This window comes from Rhinoderma darwinii, chromosome 7 (genome assembly GCF_050947455.1).
Source record: "Rhinoderma darwinii isolate aRhiDar2 chromosome 7, aRhiDar2.hap1, whole genome shotgun sequence".
NCBI lineage: Eukaryota > Metazoa > Chordata > Amphibia > Anura > Rhinodermatidae > Rhinoderma > Rhinoderma darwinii.
In genome coordinates, this window is record NC_134693.1 from 134,139,865 (window position 1) to 134,160,376 (window position 20,512).

At 41.0% G+C, this 20,512-nt stretch overlaps 1 protein-coding gene across 4 annotated transcripts in view; it reads left to right on the forward strand.

The window, feature by feature from the left end:
• Positions 1-20,512, forward strand: part of LOC142656806 (G-protein coupled receptor 22-like) — a 186,917-nt gene that overhangs the window by 16,200 nt on the left and 150,205 nt on the right. For 3 of the 4 annotated variants that reach the window (XR_012849759.1, XM_075831721.1, XM_075831724.1), the window contains exon 1: positions 10,112-10,410. The exons of the other annotated variant lie outside the window; for it this stretch is intronic. The gene's annotated coding sequence lies outside the window, so the exon portion shown is untranslated. Of the gene's footprint in view, positions 1-10,111; positions 10,411-20,512 lie in introns of those variants that run through there. 4 annotated transcript variants of the gene reach the window in all.

Genomic DNA, 20,512 nt, shown 5'->3' on the forward strand with positions numbered 1-20,512 from the left:
TGGTATTTTAGATAGTTGAGCTAGTGTATCTAAAGCCTATCATGTGTGATACTGGGCAGTTGAGCTGGTATATCTAAGCCTAGCATGTGTGATACTGCCTGGTCCACTGGTGTATCTCAGCCTATCATGTGTGATACTATAGGCTGAGCCTGTGTATCTCAGCCTATCATGTGTGATACTATAGGCTGAGCCTGTGTATCTCAGCATATCATGTGTGATACTATAGGCTGAGCCTGTGTATCTCAGCCTATCATGTGTGATACTATAGGCTGAGCCTATGTATCTAAGCATATAATGCGATACTGCCTCAGAGAACCACACTTCCCCAGATCTGCATGCCGAACGCTCGCCCTAGACATGAAGATAATTGTAATATACTGGAACGCGGGTCAGATTGGGAGCAAATTGTCCCGTGTGCGGTCAGTTTAACCCCTGAAAGAACATTTACCTGGATAAATCCATAGAGTTTAAAGTTGCAGAATCCTAGAGAAGACCCTGTACACACTGTAAATGTCACCTTGATGATTCATTTGATACGTCCAACACGATTCTCAGCATTTATTTTCCCTTGAGGTGTTTCTCATGGAGATGGGGAAGTCTTCTCAGTCTTGATGAATATTCTCTATGTGAATACTCTGATTAATTCATTAGTTTGAGAGTTTAATGCAGCATGAAATCGTTCTCCGCCATGATTCCCCCAGAATTAATTGGATATATAGAAGCAATCCATGAAGTGATGACTTTCTATAGAAAATCAAAGAACCAGCAAACACTTGGTCAAGCAGCAAGAAGAGAAGTGAAGGGGCAAGAAGTTAATTCCATAGTTTACAGGATTTTAGGGATCAGAACGCCAGGGTTGGGGCATTTGAACAAAAGACAAGTTTCGTTCTGCAAATACACAAGGGCAGAAGTTGCGCACCAAAATAAAGCTTATGTGTAAGCCACTACCTATTGATCAGTTGGAGTCTAGGACAGTGTGAAATCAGCCTCCTGTCTCATTAGAACCTCAAATTTATGCTCTATCCCCATGCTTTAAACTGCTGCTCTGCTCTGCTCTATTAGAGAACAGCGATGATCAGTGGATCCAGCGTAGCGGCAATGTTTGTTGGAGTCTATGATAGTCTCAAATCAGCCTCCTGTCTCATTAGAACCTCAAATTTATTCTCTGTCCGCATGCTTTACACTGCTACTCTACTTTGTGGCTCCATCATCAGCTATGATCAGTGGCTCCAGCTTAGCTGCATTGTCTGTTGGAGTCAATAATAATCTAAAATCAGTCTTGTCTCATTAGAACCTGAAATGTATTATTTTTCTCCATGCTTTAAACTGCTGCTCTGCTCTATTAGAGAACAGCTATGATCAGTACCTCCAGCGTAGCTGCATTGTCTGTTGGAATAAGACAGTCTAAAATAAGCCTCCTGTCTCATTAGAACCTCAAATTTATTTTCTGTCCCCATGCTTTACACTATTTCTCTGCTCAGTTTATCCAAGATTACCTATGATCAGTGGCTCCAGCTTAGCTGCATTGTCTATTGGAGTTTATGATTGTCTAAAATCTGCCTGTCTCATTAGAACCTCAAATTTTTTAATCTCCCCATGCTTTACACGGTTGCTCTGCTCCATTAGAGAATAGCTATGATTAGTGGCTACAGCTTGGCTGCATTGCCTGTCCATGATGGTCTAAAATCAGCCTCCTGTCTCATTAGAACCCAAAATTTATTCTCTGTCCCCTTGCTTTAAACTGCTGCTCTGCTCTATTAGAGAACAGCTATGATCAGTGGATCAAGCTTAGCTGCATTGTTTTCTGAAGTCCAAGAACGTCTAAAGTGAGTCTCCTTAGAACCTCAAACATATGCTCTGCCCTCCTGCTTTACACTGCTACACTGCTCCAACTTTATTGTCTATGCATTGAAGTTACTTCTGAACTTTTAGATTTTAAGTCTATTTATACTTTAACATAGAAGGAGAGAAGAACACATGGCGCCTAATATTGTACACTCAGATAGCAGATATAATAAAATCCTGGACACAGTCTAATACTGTGACAAAAGTAGAGGGTGACAGCTCAACACCCCCCCCCCCCTGCACAAGTCACAGAGCATGCTCATTACACTCTCCCATAGAAGTTAATAGGACATTTTCTGAGTTTGGTGATAGGAAATAAGGTCCCTTCAATTTTGTTATTTTTTGCATGGGTGCAGTACTTCTAAATAACCTGTAGTTGGTGCAGTGAGCTCTTAATATTAAATGATAGAGATTACTTAAGAAAATGATCAAATAGATGGACCAAGTGATTGCTGCCGACAGATAAATCTATGGCGGCTCCTTATTATTCACAAACATATTATAGTGGGATTGCGAGAAGATGGCAAATGTGCGCGCTCAGCGACGTGAGGAAGATCTGGCGGATGTTACGGTTGTAAACAAAATGTCATAGATATCACTTACGGAGGGGAAATTCGGTAAATTATCAGTATGGATTGTGTTTAGCGCATTTTCCCGTAAACGTGTAGCGCGACATAGGGCGTAATGGAATCTATAGCAGGGCCTTATTTTATACAGGGCAGAATTAAAGGGACATTGACCTACAAATCAACCATAACTTGTACGCAGGAAATAACGGAGAATTTCTACATAAAGACATGTGGGAAACAGCGACTCTGTTTACACAATGTGGACAAATACCAGAGGTCTCATCCACCCCCTTAGTCCCCTCTCCATCCCATCCTGATCCATGAGCCCAATATCTGTACGTTGCTCCGCGGTCATGATTTGCGGTTTTACTCACAGAACCGTCAAAATCGTATGACCTATTAACAAGTGATGTTAAACAAGACTGTAGTCCGCAAGCGGCCCCCGCAACGTGTGTCCTCCCCATAGAAGAGGATCAGTGAGTCCTTTGACCGTAGTGTTAGGATGATGATGATGGTGGCTACAGGTGGAGGGTCTGTATTGCAGCGGAGAGCCTGTGATGAAGATTGACGGCTAATGAGGATCCTGAGACACGACCGTTCAGCTGCTCGAATCCTCCAGCAATAGGCAGATAACGGACAAGTCTTTATTGATCGCATTGTGAGATTCGTCATCTGGAGCCCTCCTCAATATTTATCACAAAACCTCCTCGCTTAGAGACTGCTGAAAAGATTAGTGTTGGTGTCTTTACAGAAGTAATTTTGTGTAAAATCTGCTGCGGTTTTGCTACGATGATGAAAATTATGACTAAAATTGTGACCAAAACGACTCATGTAAAAACAGTCTCATGGTCTCTCTTAAGGCTATGTTCACACGGGGTATTTTGCAGGAGGAATATCTGCCTCAAAATTCCGTTTGGAAGTTTGAGGCAGATATTCCTCTCCCTGCACGCCGATTTTCGCAGCGATTTTCACGCCGTTTTTCGCCCACGGCCATTGAGCGCCGCCGGCATAAAACAGAGTGAAATACGCTTTCTCTGCCTCCCATTGAAGTCAATGGGAGGTCAGAGGCGGAAGCGCCCGAAGATAGGGCATGTCGCTTCTTTTTCCCGCGAGGCAGTTTTACTGCTCGCGGGAAAAAGACGCCGACGCCTCCCATTGAAATCAATGGGAGGCGTTCTCGAGCCGTTTTTGACGAGTTTTGCGACGCGTTTTCCGCGTCAAAAAACTCGGCAAAATACTCCGTGTGAACATAGCCTTATACATAGGACACGTATATTACCACAAACACTATAGAAATCTACTGCTAACTAATAATAGAAGGTGACTGGAAATTGTACAAGGTATAAAGCCTAACATATCTATCTCATCTCTCTCTCATATCTCTCTCTCTCATATCTCTCTCTCTCTCATATCTCTCTCTCTCTCATATCTCTCTCTCTCTCTCATATCTCTCTCTCTCTCTCTCATATCTCTCTCTCTCTCTCTCTCATATCTCTCTCATTCTCATATCTCTCTCTCTCTCATATCTCTCTCTCTCTCATATCTCTCTCTCTCATCTCTCTCTCTCATCTCTCTCTCTCATATCTCTCTCTCTCATATCTCACTATCTATCTCTCTCTCATATCTCACTATCTATCTCTCTCTCATATCTCACTATCTATCTCTCTCTCATATCTCACTATCTATCTCTCTCTCATATCTATCTCTCTCTCATATCTCTCTCTCTCTCATATCTCACTATCTCTCTCTCTCTCATATCTCTCTCATATCTCTCTATCTATCTATCTCTCATATCTCTCTATCTATCTATCTCATCTCTGTCTCATATATATCTATGTAAAAAGTAAAACATCCGCAAGCCACTGGAATCTCGCTCCTGGGTTCAAACGTATATTAACAGGAAGAAACGTCAGTATTAAGATAAAATTGTGGATCCTTTAATTGGCCATATTCTAAATGCAAGGTTTCAGCCCTCTCAATGGGGCTCCCTGTCTTCCCTTCTTCTTGCTAACCTAAAGGCAGTAAAAGAGAGGGCAGAGTAGTGGAGTAACACAGGTCTGTAGTCCCACACTACAAAAGATTTGTTTGTAGTCTGTAACCATGGAGACACATATGCCTGCATAGGAGCTGTATGCACAAAACGATAGGGTACTTATCCATCAAAACTATTTGCAACCTAAGAGTTTGCTTTGTTTAGACATAGGAGCAATAAAAACTATAGCAAAAAAACAAAACATACTCTTTAACACTGTTCTCGGTTGCTCATTGTTTTATTTCTATCTAAAGTTTCTCATCAGGTTTTCGGGTCCACAAATGCTGGAGAACTACAGACCACGTAACACATGGAGAGGCCTCAGCTGTGTTATTATAGAGACAAGACGTTTTTCGTTTTTACATATCCGTCACTCTATATGCACAGATATCCCCAGATTGCTCTGTAAATTTGTCTCAAATCCCAGTTTGTGTCAGTTTTATCCAATTTCGTTTAATTGACGAGGGTTATAAAGAATGTCTTCTGTTTTATCCTAAAAAGAGATTTCATATGTCCTCTCCTGGCTGTGTTCTCATATATACCCTCTAATAACTGCTCTTAAAGGGCCAGTACCACGGAGAGGTGTTTTTTTAGCGGCTAAATCCTATATTAATAATAGTCATATTATCCAGTACTGCAGGTTCATAAGCACATTGATTAATTCTAGGATTGTACAACAACTTACTTCCCTCCAGGTAGAATCTATCAATTATAGATTATGGGGGCACTGTGCCTGGCTTTGTTATTGGAGCACTGTGGCTGGAGGCTGCTGTAATTGCGACACTTGGCTTGCACTATTATGGTGGCAATGTGACACTTGGCTTGCACTATAAGGGCACATTCACACGTGGCGGAATTGCTGTTGAACTCCGCTGTGGACAGTCCACAGTGGAATTCTGCAGCAGCCGTTTTTTACATTTGTTGCTATACATTTTTAGGAAACTTAGTTCAGACGTTGCAGAAAATAACTGTGCGGACCATAGGCTGCAGTGCAGAATTTTCCCTCCCAGCATGCACTGTCTGTTGCGGAGAAGAAGCGGAATTTCACTGCGGATTTCAGCCTTTGCAATGCAAAAACTGAAATCTGTGTTAAGTCCACTGTGATATCTGCAACGTCTGAATTACCAGTCAAATATGCAAATGTTGGTGCAGATTCGTTGCGTAATTGCCCCAAATCTGCACCAACATTTGCAGCGGAAAAATTCCGCCACGTCTGAACGTGCCCTAACGGTGGCAATGTGACTGGCAGTATTAAGGGAGTACTAAGCTGAAACAGCTGTAAACCTTTGTAACCAGGTGGTCTGGTTTAGGAAACCCATTTTTATACACCCTATTAGGGAATCCTGAACTAAAGGGGTTGTCCGGACATGAGGCGGTTTTCATACGGATGACCTATCCACAGGATATGTCTATATATGATCGATGAGGGTCCAACACCCGGAGCCCGCAACGATCACCTGTTCCGGCTGTCTCTGGGCACCGGATGTTATGCAGTGGTCTGTGGCGGAAGCAGATGACTCCATACACTGCATAGCGGCCGCGCTGCAGAACTGCAACTTTGCTCCTATTCACTTGAATACAGTACTGCAGCTCGGCCGCTATACTGTGACCGGAGCCATCGACTTCCGCCACAGACCTGTGGATAGATCATCAGTATGAAAAACCGTCCCGTACCTGGACAACCCCTTTAATATAGGGGGGGTCCGCTGTTCAGGATCCCCATCTCTTGGCCACAGTGAAGAGCGGCTACAAAGTGCGTCTTGCTCTGGAGGTCCTGTCCTGAATTACAAAGAGAACACATTGATTTACATGAGAACTGTGTAATACTTAATTTCCCCTGCGGTGGCGCTGCAGGGAAATTGAACACTCACTGATAAGTCTTCTCATAGATTACAGTTGATCGGTAGGGGTCCAAGCGGAAAGATACTTTGCGATCGGCTTTCTGTCAAGGGTCCCTTCGAAAGGTACAGATTGTCTCAAGCGGAGGGCCCCTTTAAACGACTACAGTAAATTTAAGACATGACCAAAAGAATCAGATCCCTTAGAATCAGAAGAATGAGCTTTTTGCTGCACTTACGTCTTCATTCTGTGTAGTCAAATCCATTTTTTTTGCCATGTAAATAGGGTAATAAATAAAATATACATAACTATAACAAAGAAAATGGGAAAATGAATTCACCATTCTTCTTCTTGTCGTTGCAGTTAACAGACACCTTGGAGCTGGTAAAGTGTGCAGACAGTATGAATACACCTCAGAATAGCATATTGTCAAGGGAGCTCTGAGCTATTGAGCAGCGATAGTAAAAATCACTGCATAAAAGGGACATAAAATAACGTATATAAGGCGGAGACCCGACAGACGCCCAAAAGAGTGTACATTTAACATCCGCCAGGCAGGTGTTCGCATTAATTTTTATGTGATGGTATACAGTGGCTTTACATTTGGCGCATATGCCAGGAGATTTTTCTGGCGCCCCAATACGCAATGTGAACGTGTCGAATGCTCCAGTGGTTAAAAAGGGGACGTGAACATTTAGTAAATGCAATTAAGCACTTGTTACTACCAACATATAGGTTGGATAACATGTGTCTTATATCCCCAATAGCCAAAAAGTATCCCACAGATGCAGGGAAATAATAATAATAAAAATAAAGAGAGGCTGCAGTATCAGACATGACCACAGGGGGCAGAGCAGTGAGCTATTATGTGCAGTGAGATTTGTACATTGCAGGCTTCTACTGTATAGAGGAAAGTTATATCATTTTCCGATATACTTTCCATATCAGTTAAAGATCTCTGCTTGCTGTCATTCAATAGGAACCTTCGACGTTTAATTCCAGTGGATGAAACCTGTCCTGGACAGAATTCAGAAAAAGTTGGGAGACAACCCCTGTGGTAGCACTTACGGAGGATATATTAGTTGTCACCCATCTTCCTCAGAAGGAACATTATGGCTATATTGTAGTTTGTAATTTTTTTTTTTTACAGAAAGAGAAAAATTAGACAAATAATTTCTGGTACTTGTTAGTTTTTAGGCGTTACGGTCCTCTTACACCGGTCAACTTTGGACTTAACAACCAGCGCCGATCAATGAGACTCGTTGATCGGGGCTCGTTTACTCCTTTCACAAGGAGCTATGGATGGGGACGAGCATAGGTTACTCCGATCGCTCGTCCTCATACATTTCCATCATGTCGGCAGCGCGTCTCTCTGTTTACAGATGAGCTGCCGACAACGATATTTTCTGCTGCATAAACAATACGATCAGCAGATGAACGAGCATTTGCCCGATCATGGGTCCGTGTAAAGCTGAGTTCACACATTCCGTTTTGGATTTTGAGGCAGATTTTCCTCTGCCTGCACGCCGTTCTTCGCTCGCGCGCATTGAGTGCAACGGGCAAAAACCCTGCGAAATACGCTTTCTCTGCCTCCCATTGATGTCAATGGGAGGTCGGAGGTGTAAACGCCCGAAGATAGGGCATGTCGCTTCTTTTTCCCACGAGCGTCTTTTGCCGCTCGCGGGAAAAAACGCCTCCGCCTACCATTAAAACCAATAGGAGGTATTTTCGACCGTTTTTTTTGGTGCGTTTTCCAAATACAAAGAAGAGCAACGAAGCTAATAAGGGGCATGGAGAATCTAAGTTATGAGGAAAGATTAAAAGAATTATTTAGAATTGAAAAAAGACGACTAAGGGGGGACATGATTAATTTATATAAATATATGAATGGCGCATACAAAATATATGGTGAAATCCTGTTCCATGTAAAACCCCCTCAAAAAACAAGGGGGCGCTCCCTCCTTCTGGACAAAAAAAGGTTCAACCTGCAGAGGCGACAAGTCTTCTTTACTGTAAGAGCGGTGAATCTATGGAATAGTCACTGCAGGAGCCGTCACAGCAGGGACAGGAGATGCTGCAAAAAAGGCAAAGATCATTTCCTAGAACAAAAAAAAATTATCAGCTCCTATGTGTAGAAATTTTTCCCTTCCCTTTTCCCGTCCCTTGGTTGAACTTGATGGACATGTGACTTTTTTCAGCCGTACGTACTATGTAACTATGTGACTGGGCCTAAAAAGGCCTCAGAATCTTAATAACACACAGAAGCCGAGAAACATGTATAAAGACTTGTTACATATTCCCTGCTAATAAGAGGTCATCACCCCGGAGGAAGAGATGATGGTATGAGCGCCATTTACCGGCTACATTAGCCAGACATCTATGGCTGCAGAGACTGAAGAAGCGTATAGACCTGAGACAGGGGGATATGCATGGAAGACGATGATGGTGTTAGAGTGTGAATGTTTGAGGGATGGAATAATTACATTTGTATGAGTATATATATGCGTGTGTATGAATGTCAGTGAGTGTGTCTGTGTATAAGTGTATACAAATGTGTATGAGTATTTATGTGTGCGTATGAGTGTACGTGTGTGTATGATTGTATAAGTATGTGTGTATGAGTATCTATGTGTATGTACGAGTATGTGCGTGTACGAGTATGTGCGTGTGTATAAGTATGTGCGTGTATGAGTATGTGCGTGTATGAGTATCTATGTGTATGTACGAGTATGTGCGTGTACGAGTATGTGCGTGTGTATAAGTATGTGCGTGTATGAGTATGTGCGTGTATGAGTATCTATGTGTATAAGTATGTGCGTGCACGAGTATGTGCGAGTATGTGCGTGTACGAGTATGTGCGTGTGCATAAGTATGTGCGTGTATGAGTATGTGCGTGTATGAGTATCTATGTGTATAAGTATGTGCGTGCACGAGTATGTGCGTGTGTATGAGTATCTATGTGTATAAGTATGTGCGTGTATAAGTATGTGCGTGTATGAGTATGTGCGTGTATGAGTATGTGCGTGTATGAGTATGTGCGTGTATGAGTATGTGCGTGTATGAGTATGTGCGTGTGTGAGTATGTGCGTGTGTATGAGTATGTGTGTGTGTATGAGTATGTGTGTGTGTATGAGTATGTGTGTGTGTATGAGTATGTGTGTGTGTATGAGTATGTGTGTGTGTATGAGTATGTGTGTGTGTGTATGAGTATGTGTGTGTATGAGTATGTGTGTGTATGAGTATGTGTGTGTATGAGTATGTGTGTGTATGTGTGTGTATGAGTATGTGTGTGTATGAGTATGTGTGTGTATGAGTATGAGTATGTGTGTGTATGAGTATCTATGTGTAAAAGTATGTGCGTGTATGAGTATGTGCGTATATATAAATATGTGTGTGTAAGTGTACGTATGTGAGTATAAGCATGTATGTATGAGTTTGTGTGTATAAGTATGTGTATGTACGTGTGTGTATAAGTTTGTGTGAGTGTGTATGCAGGAGAGTGTACATGTGTGTGTATCTTTGTGTATGTGAGGGTGTATGTTTCTGTGTATGTGTGTATATGCGTGTGAATAGGAGCGCGTTTGTACATACGTGTATTGTCATCTGTATGTGTGTGCATGTATATGTAATATATATGTGTATGTATATTTGTATGTGTGTCTATGTGTGTGTGTGTGTGTGTATGTATATATGTTTGTATTTGAGTGTATGTGAGTTTGTAAGGGGAGGGGGTGATGCAGTGAGTGTAGTAAGTAGGGGGAGTTGAGAGAATAGACAGAGTGGAAAAGGGAGTGGAGTAGTGGGAAGAACAGAGGGAAGGAAAGAGAAGGAGGGATTGAAAGGCTGCAGCGCACACACACGGACACACACACCTGCAGCGCACATCCTCATCCCCGAGAGAAGCTGGATCAGGAGCAAGGGGCTGCCTCCTGCAACCAGTGGGATATTGGGTACCTTCACCTATAGTCCCATCAAAGCCTTGGATGAAGGAGGGGACCCCCTATATCATCATGCCACTAAAGCACCCACTACTATAGACACCTTCCATCCCTAGAGACCAGCTTGGCACCCCAAACTTCATCCACAGTACCCCAACAAGGCAATACCAAGGTCTGCACCACCAAGGTAAGCGCCAGATGTCTTCGTATTCTACTTTACCCTCTACCTGGAGAATATCACGGTACAGATGTAGCAGATTTGAGTTTGTACTTTGATACCACTCATGGTAATTACACAACACATTGTCTGTTTACTTACATAGGACTGCAGATAAACCATCTACGTTAACACGATTCCGAAAGTTAGCGCTGAGCACAAACAATGCAAGCCTAAAGAGTTAAATGACAAATTCAGCACTGCTACATCTTCATTTTAGCTTATTTTTGCCTGAAGCACAAACATCATAAGAGCCTAATTACTAAAGAGGATCTGATTATATGAACAGGAGTGGATGTTGCCATTGCAGAATATTTCGCTCTGCTTCTGCAGGTGTCACTCAGCATTGCCCTGCAGGACCTTGCTGCCAGTGTGCCCCCCGGGGCTCTGCAGTGAGTGCTGGGTATCAGTGTATTTAGTCAGTGCTTCTTTTATACTGGTGATTGCAGGGGATTCAGCTGCAGATTGGCACTGGGATTTGCTGGTTATTGATGGATAATGTCATTGGATGGGTGAGAGGCGCGAATATCTAGGGTCTGCATGGATGAAGGTTCCTGAAAAACTAGCTGGGCAGAAAGGTTATGTCCACAAGTGCCCACAGCTGCCCCACTGAATACAGATCACTGGGAAGAAATGCTGCAGATAGGCTGGATCCACTCACTGTCACCGGGAACGGGCACGGGGACCAGCATTACCAAAATATTACTGCATGGTCCCACAAATCCCACTGCATACCTGACATCTCAGGGGGCAACATCAGCGCAATGTTCTGGATACTGATAGAAACGTCTCCAATGCAGCATCTGCACATTACTAGCCGGCTATAGAATATTCTGTAGATATATCTGAATCCAGAAATATACTCATGCCATTATCTGGGTGATTTCCAAAGGTGGAAACAAAGTTGTCACAGTGTGTGGATATGTAGTCTGTTCTTTTTCATCAGATTTGAATAGAGAAAAAATATCAATGAACCCCATCTATCTATCTATCTCTCTATCTCATACCTATCTGTCTATCTCCTATCTATCTCCTATCTATCTATCTCATATCTATCTATCTCATATCTATCTATCTCATATCTATCTATCTATCTATCTATCTATCTATCTATCTATCTATCTATCTATCTATCTATCTATCTATCTATCCCATATCTATCTATCTATCTCATATCTATCTATCTCATATCTATCTATCTCATATCTATCTATCTAATATCTATCTCATATCTATCTATCTATCTCATATCTATCTATCTAATATCTATCTCATATCTATCTATCTAATATCTATCTCATATCTATCTATCTATCTATCATCTATATATATCTCATATCTATCTATCTATCTATATCATATCTATCTATCTCATATCTATCTATCTATCTATCTATCTATCCCATATCTATCTATCTATCTCATATCTATCTATCTCATATCTATCTATCTCATATCTATCTATCTATCTCACATCTATCTATCTATCTCATATCTATCTATCTATCTCATATCTATCTATCTATCTATCTATCTCACATCTATCTATCTATCTATCTCACATCTATCTATCTATCTATCTATCTCACATCTATCTATCTATCTATCTCATATCTATCTATCTATCTATCTATCTATCTATCTATCTATCTATCTCATATCTATCTATCTATCTCATATCTATCTATCTATCTATCTATCTATCTATCTATCTATCTATCTATCTATCTATCTATCTATCTATCTATCTATCTATCTATCTATCTATCTATCTATCATCTATCTATCATATCTATTTATCACATCTATCTATATCTCACATCTATCTATATCTCACATCTATCTATATCTCACATCTATCTATATCTCACATCTATCTATATCTCACATCTATCTATCTCATATCGATCTAGAAATACTAAAGGTAGGCAGCACTCCGCACCAAGCGACTTCAAGTAAAAAAGTGTATTTTATTCACCCATAGACAGTGCAACGTTTCAGCCCCAGCATGAGTAAGGCCCATGCTGGGGCTGAAACGTTGCACTGTCTATGGGTGAATAAAATACACTTTTTTACTTGAAGTCGCTTGGTGCGGAGTGCTGCCTACCTTTAGTATTTCTATATGTTTGGAACCGGAGGTCGGGGTCCCGAGGCTTGCACCCTATGAATTCCTACTAAGGCTTTGTGCCTCTATGTGTTGCTCTCCTTTGTATTTTCTATCTATCTCTCTCTCTATCACCCTCATTATTTTAGTCTTATTTTAACCTATTTCAATTTGTACAACATTTTAATTCTTATAGTTTGATTGTAAGCTCTTAAACCAAGGATGCAGCCTAAATGTCTCTAATATTGCAGTGTGTATTGTACCAACATGTTTTAGCTGTCAGCACAAGTCTTGGTAAAGAGAATATGGAGCCATGAAGTTTAGATTCTGCACAACTGTACTCAATGAGTGGCTAGTGATTCGATTGTGGCATCCACACTCCAGTCCGCTTCGGAAATAGTAAACTAGAAGTTCTTGAAAGACGGATTGTAAATGTTAATGATGGTTTATTTGCATCTGAAATGCGGCAGGTCTTGAGATGTGAGCGTGAAGCTGTAGTGTTTACATCCTGGTACAAGGCATATGCCCAGCAGCCGATGACGTCACTTGCCACTGTATGCGATGACATCATTCTCTGGAGTAGTGGTCTCCAAGCTGTGGTTCTTCAGTTTTTGGGGCAGTCTGCGGCTGTCTGAGCATGCTGGGAGTTGTAGTTTCACATCATCTGGAGAGCAACAGCTTGGAGACATAGGAATGGGGGCACAACACTGACCGTCTGCAACGCCTAATGCTACACCACAGGCAATATTGTCTCAAATGTCCTATATTCAATCCATTCCTATGCAATTTTAAAGGGGTTGTCGTTTCTGGAGAGTCTAACAGAGGGTCCCCCTAAAAATAAGCAGATTACAGAGTATGTTGGTGATGGGGCCTCCAGCGATCAGCTATTGGATCCTGGCAACAATGTTCACTTTCCCTGCAGCGCCACTAGAGGAGGAATGAAGCATTACAAGGTGCCCACTGAAATCAATAGGCAGTTCATGTAACGGATCCTCCAGAGAGAGATATTTTTTGTAGCTGTTCTCCATTCTGACTAATTGATGGCGGTTATGAATAAGGGTAACCATCATTAACCTCCGACTGCCCTAATAGGGCATTTCTAAAGTAGACACCCCTTTAAGTCACCATGTAGCCATGGTCTTTCTCTGGTACAAGGCAGTAGAAGTGGTCGGATCATTTATGTGAAAGGTTTGTGGTAGTAGTAGATAGTCGGAGGTTGGGACAAATCATATCTTTTGATGTTCTCAATACCAATATGTCCTCCTAGGTGAGGGGGGTTTCTGTTCTGGTCTCTCAATGGGGTGGGGTAGACTGTGGAAGGCAGGAGGCTCATTTGAGGCATTATGATTTTGTTATAGAGCTCTCTTTAACGTAGGAATGTAGAATTCATAATGAAATAACGAAGATCCTGAGGAATCATTGATGCTTTGCAGACCTGGTCCACAGGTATCTTGTATGTCCTTGAACCTTTTCTGGTGAGCAATACAATGTTTGTAAGGAAATGTGCAATTGTAATGGGGCTCCTGGATGCATAAGGCCAAAGATAACCCGGGAACCGTGCCGTTCAGGACCGCTCCTTCTTGGTGGTTGCATTGGGTGATCTGTACAGATCTTTACAGATCAGACATCAGGTTGGTGATAAATTATATGTAGTTACTATGTAACAGAGCCGGGTTCTTATTGCTTCTATGCTCAGTCAAGCTTACTGTATAGTCTGGAATCCAGGGAGACAAATGAACTTGTTCACTGCAGTTGATGTTGGAACTAATAAGATTGTGTCCTGTACCTTACAGACTGTCAAAAATACATATCACAATAATAATCAGACGTTGTTGTGCAGACCTGGGTCCAACCCGCATATTTTCGGTCGTTCATCCTTCTGCTGGTCTAAAATATAAAGAAACTCTGGAAAGAGTCTTGATTAAAAATCTTCTACGGTTTTGCATATACAGCTCATTTGCTGGCCTATGTATCTCCATGGTTACAGACTACAAATATACTGGTGTGTAGTCTGATCCTGCAGTCATGTGGTACTCCTTTTCATCTACTCCCATCTACTACAGTTAGCAAGAATAAGGGGAACTGGGCTTGGCTTAACATGTCTCTTCCTGGCGTGGTGTTTGCCCTTACTTTAGTGCAGTACCCTGCTGTCGTAACATAGCAAAGCACCCTGCGCCATTTAGATATCTCCCCACTTCTGCTGGGATGACCATAGTTCTGCCCAAAGAGAAGCACAAGTGAACCAGGTCTCAGTTATTTTCCTTATTTTAGACATCCACTTTATAGAGTGTTGGGTAAATAGATCAGCATTAGATAACGTAAAGGGGTTGTCCACTACCAGACAACTGATGACCTATCCACCGGATAGGTCATCAGTATATGATCTGTGGGGGTCCGACACCTGGACCCCGCACCGTTCAGCTGTTCCAGTGCTCGCAGGCAGTCGGATGTCATAGCACAGTATGGAATGTACAGAGCTGGAAGCAGTTGGCTCCGTACATTGCATAGTGGCCGTGCTGCAGAACTGCAGCTCTGCTCCTATTCACTTGAATACGGTACTGCAGCTCAGCCGCTATTCCATAACCAGAGCCATCTGCTTCCGGCATGGACGTCCGGTGCCCGGAGGCAGCCAGAGCGGCTGATCGGTGCGGGGTCCGGGTGTCGGACCAGCACCGGTCATATATTGATGACCTATGCGGTGGATAGGTCGTCAGTGGTCTGGTAGTGGACAACCCCTTTAAAGAGAGATTGTTTCATCAGAGACATCTATTAGAACAAAGCCGCCACGGTGATCTGCTTCCCGCATCCTTGGCAAATAGCTGATTTTGCGGGGAAAGCCATGGCCAGCTGGGCATTTCCCCTGCAGCGGCCACTGCAGGGGAACTGTAGCATTACATGGCAGCCTTCCAGGTGAATGGCCATCTATGTAACATGTGGATGGCTCGACTGCACCAGAACGGAGGTCACTCTTACAGATTGGTTCTCCCTTCTAGATCATAGGTCAGGACACCTACCCCCATCATAATGCCAGTGGACTAAAGGGGATATTCTCATGGGTTGTCTTCATGAAGACAACCGATTTAATATTTCTATGTTTACTGTAAATGGTGACATGCTGGAGAAACAGAGATCATGACAAGTTGGTGATTGCACGTAAGTAAACTTCAGGGAGACGACTGCACAATAACACCTTTTGTACACGACCGAATTCGTGCTGTGAAAAACGGTCCGAATGTCGGCTGGATTTCCCGGCCTGACCACGGTACAGGTGAACGGGACTCCTGGCATTATAGACATTTATGATGCTAGGACTCTTTGCCTCCCCATGGAACTGCTGATCCGAACTGAACAAAATGATACAGTACGGAACAGCAGTTCAGCGGGGAGGCAGAGACTCCATAAAATGTCTATGATGCCAGGAGTCCTGCACACCTGTACCGCGGTCGGGCCGGGAAATCCGGCCGAGGCACGGTCCCTTTTTCATGGCCTGAACTCGTGTACAAGAGGAGTAACCTTGTTAAAGAGCCCTCAAGTGTTGAAACATGGCAGATGATATTATGGAATTGTTAGGGTATGTGCACACACTATTAACGTCCGTAATTGACGGACGTATTTCGGCCGCAAGTCCCGGACCGAACACACTGCAGGGAGCCGGGCTCCTAGCATCATAGTTATGTACGACGCTAGGAGTCCCTGCCTCGCTGCCGGACAACTGTCCCGTACTGTAATCATGTTTTCAGTACGGGACAGTAGTTCCACGGAGAGGCAGGGACTCCTAGCGTCGTACATAAGTATGATGCTTGGAGCCCGGCTCCCTGCACTGTGTTCGGTCCGGTACTTGCGGCCGAAATACGTCCGTATATTACGGACGTAATTAGTGTGTGTGCACATACCCTTAGGGTTTTCAGGCCCAAATCAGTCTACCCATCACCTGGCACAAGATGGTATATTGTAAATCGGGGAATGGGAGCCTACAACTGGTCTGCAATTGAGGTTTTCCAGCAACGTTCTCAGGTTGAGACAGATTAAAAGAAAAGGTCTATTTTTTAAAGCCCAAAACCATAAGGCGGCAAACTACCTCCACTACAGCCTGTATGGACAGCTACTATGTGTGTCATATAACCCTAGCCTTAAAGGGGTATTCCCAACAAATGTGGTATATCCACAGGACCCCTTGTGACGCTCCATGGTCCTTAATATGCCATAAATGTTTAAAATGGGAATACTCCTTCACAGGATCTGTAAAGGATTAAAAAAATATGTCTGCTTTCTTCCAAAAACAGCACCACACCTGTCCATGGGTGGTGTCTGGTATTGCAGCTCAGCTCTAGTAAAGTGAATGTCGCTGAGCTGCAATACCACACTCTACCTGTGGACAGGTGTGGTGCCATTTTTGGAAGAAAGCAGCTATGTTTGATGCCCCATATGCGGCACATGGTGGAACTTTCTTGTGATCACCATGCCCCTATACTGCCTTATGCAACAATCAGGGGTATTGATATAATCTGAAGATACCTGGGGCACCATGGTGCACTGGAGGAGGGGGGAGGACACAGTAACAATTGAATGTAATGATCTCTAGAACCAAGAGACTTGAAGCACTGGCAAAAGATCGAGGGGGCATGCCACTGATGCCAGGCACCAGAGACGCAGTGCTGAGGGGGAGCTTTAGTCGAACACATACTTCATGTCTTACCCTATGTTCAGAAAATTCTATGTAATAAAATGGGAACTTCTAGAATGAGAATTCCAAAATGTGATCTTCTACAGCTCCACCGCTGCTCCCTACAAGCCCCAGAGTTGGCACTAGGAGGTAGAATCAGGATACGATCATCACAATTGCACCCCTTGGTGCCAGTCTGAACTCATTACTAATCTGGGCCTTGGTACCGGCACCACATGACATCGTCCCCATGATCTGCACGAACATTGCAATTAATTATGCGTTTTCTATTTTCACTAATTGGCTTTCCAGGTTTTGATTTTCATGTGTACGTTCATTTGTGCTTTCAAGCTTTGCCTGGGCTCAGCAGAAGCGATGAACACCTGCACGCAGTAATATTCCGCTTCTGGATGCTCATCAAGTGCGTTGTGTAGTTGAGCACCGTGACGTCGGAGGAGCGGCTTCAAATGATCAAACATTCAATCAAACATTATTCAGCATCCGTCTCCCCCGTGTTCACATAATGCGAAATTATCTGGGTCTCCGAAACCAGAATGCATCTTCCCAGCGGACATTGCTCAGGGATGGTGCCCCTGTACACAACGGGGGATATTTACCAAGTTAAATGCACCATAAATCTTCCTCAATTTGCAATAAAAAAAAATATGTCGTACATGCCTTGGGCCAGATGTATTTTATGTTTTATAAAATTTTTGTCCCTCACGAGAACTGTCCAGAAAAGAGGTTTAAATTAGTGAAAAGGGTATTATAGTAGTTATATTCTTGTATGTAGGGGGCAGTAGTATAGTAGTTATATTCTTGTATATAGGGACAGTATTATAGTAGTTATATTCTTGTATATAGGGGGCAGTATTATAGTAGTTCTATTCTTGTATATAGGAGCAGTATTATAGTAGTTATATTCTTGTATATAGGGAGCAGTATTATAGTAGTTATATTCTTGTACATAGGAGCAGTATTATAGTAGTTATATTCTTGTATATAGGGTCAGTATTATAGTAGTTATATTCTTGTACATAGGGAGCAGTATTATAGTAATTATATTCTTGTATATAGGGACAGTATTATAGTAGTTATATTCTTGTATATAGGGGCAGTATTATAGTAGTTATATTCTTGTATATAGGAGGCAGTATTATAGTAGTTATATTCTTGTATATAGGAGCAGTATTATAGTAGTTATATTCTTGTATATCGGAGCAGTATTATAGTAGTTATATTCTTGTATATAGGGGGCAGTATTATAGTAGTTATTTTCTTGTATATAAGAGTAGTATTATAGTAGTTATATTCTTGTATATAGGGGGCAGTATTATAGTAGTTATATTCTTGTATATAGGAGTAGTATTATAGTAGTTATATTCTTGTATATAGGGGGCAGTATTATAGTAGTTATATTCTTGTATATAGGAGGCAGTATTATAGTAGTTATATTCTTGTATATAGGAGCAGTATTATAGTAGTTATATTCTTGTATATAGGGGGCAGTATTATAGTAGTTAAATTCTTGTATATAGGGGCAGTATTATAGTAGTTATATTCTTGTATATAGGAGGCACTATTATAGTAGTTATATTCTTGTATATAGGAGCAGTATTATAGTAATTATATTCTTGTATATAGGGGGCAGTATTATAGTAGTTATATTCTTGTATATAGGAGCAGTATTATAGTAGTTATATTCTTGTATATAAGGGGCAGTATTATATTAGTTATATTCTTGTATATAGGGGGCAGTATTATAGTAGTTATATTCTTGTATATAGGAGGCACTATTGTAGTTATATTCTTGTATATAGGAGCAGTATTATAGTAGTTATATTCTTGTATATAGGAGCAGTATTATAGTAGTTATATTGTATATAGGGGCAGTATTATAGTAGTTATATTCTTGTATATAGGGGGAAGTATTATAGTAGTTATATTCTTGTATATAGGGGTAGTATTATAGTAGTTATATTCTTGTACATAGGGGGCAGTATTATAGTAGTTATATTCTTGTATATAGTGGCAGTATTATAGTAGTTATATTCTTGTATATAGTGGCAGTATTATAGTAGTTATATTCTTGTATATAGGAGCAGTATTATAGTAGTTATATTCTTCTATATAAGGAGCAGTATTATTGTAGTTATATTCTTGTATATAGGGGGCAGTATTATTGTAGTTATATTCTTATATATAGGGAGCAGTATTATTGTAGATATATTCTTGTACATAGGGAGCAGTATTATAGTAATTATATTCTTGTATATAGGGACAGTATTATAGTAGTTATATTCTTGTATATAGGGGCAGTATTATAGTAGTTATATTCTTGTATATAGGAGGCAGTATTATAGTAGTTATATTCTTGTATATAGGAGGCAGTATTATAGTAGTTATATTCTTGTATATAGGGGGCAGTATTATAGTAGTTCTATTCTTGTATATAGGAGCAGTATTATAGTAGTTATATTCTTGTATATAGGGAGCAGTATTATAGTAGTTATATTCTTGTACATAGGAGCAGTATTATAGTAGTTATATTCTTGTATATAGGAGACAGTATTATAGTAGTTATATTCTTGTATATAGGAGCAGTATTATAGTAGTTATATTCTTGTATATAGGGGGCAGTATTATAGTAGTTATTTTCTTGTATATAAGAGTAGTATTATAGTAGTTATATTCTTGTATATAGGGGGCAGTATTATAGTAGTTATATTCTTGTATATAGGAGTAGTATTATAGTAGTTATATTCTTGTATATAGGGGGCAGTATTATAGTAGTTATATTCTTGTATATAGGGGGCAGTATTATAGTAGTTATTTTCTTGTATATAAGAGTAGTATTATAGTAGTTATATTCTTGTATATAGGGGGCAGTATTATAGTAGTTATATTCTTGTATATAGGAGTAGTATTATAGTAGTTATATTCTTGTATATAGGGGGCAGTATTATAGTAGTTATATTCTTGTATATAGGGGCAGTATTATAGTAGTTATATTCTTGTATATAGGGTCAGTATTATAGTAGTTATATTCTTGTACATAGGGAGCAGTATTATAGTAATTATATTCTTGTATATAGGGACAGTATTATAGTAGTTATATTCTTGTATATAGGGGCAGTATTATAGTAGTTATATTCTTGTATATAGGAGGCAGTATTATAGTAGTTATATTCTTGTATATAGGAGCAGTATTATAGTAGTTATATTCTTATATATAGGAGCAGTATTATAGTAGTTATATTCTTGTATATAGGGGGCAGTATTATAGTAGTTATTTTCTTGTATAT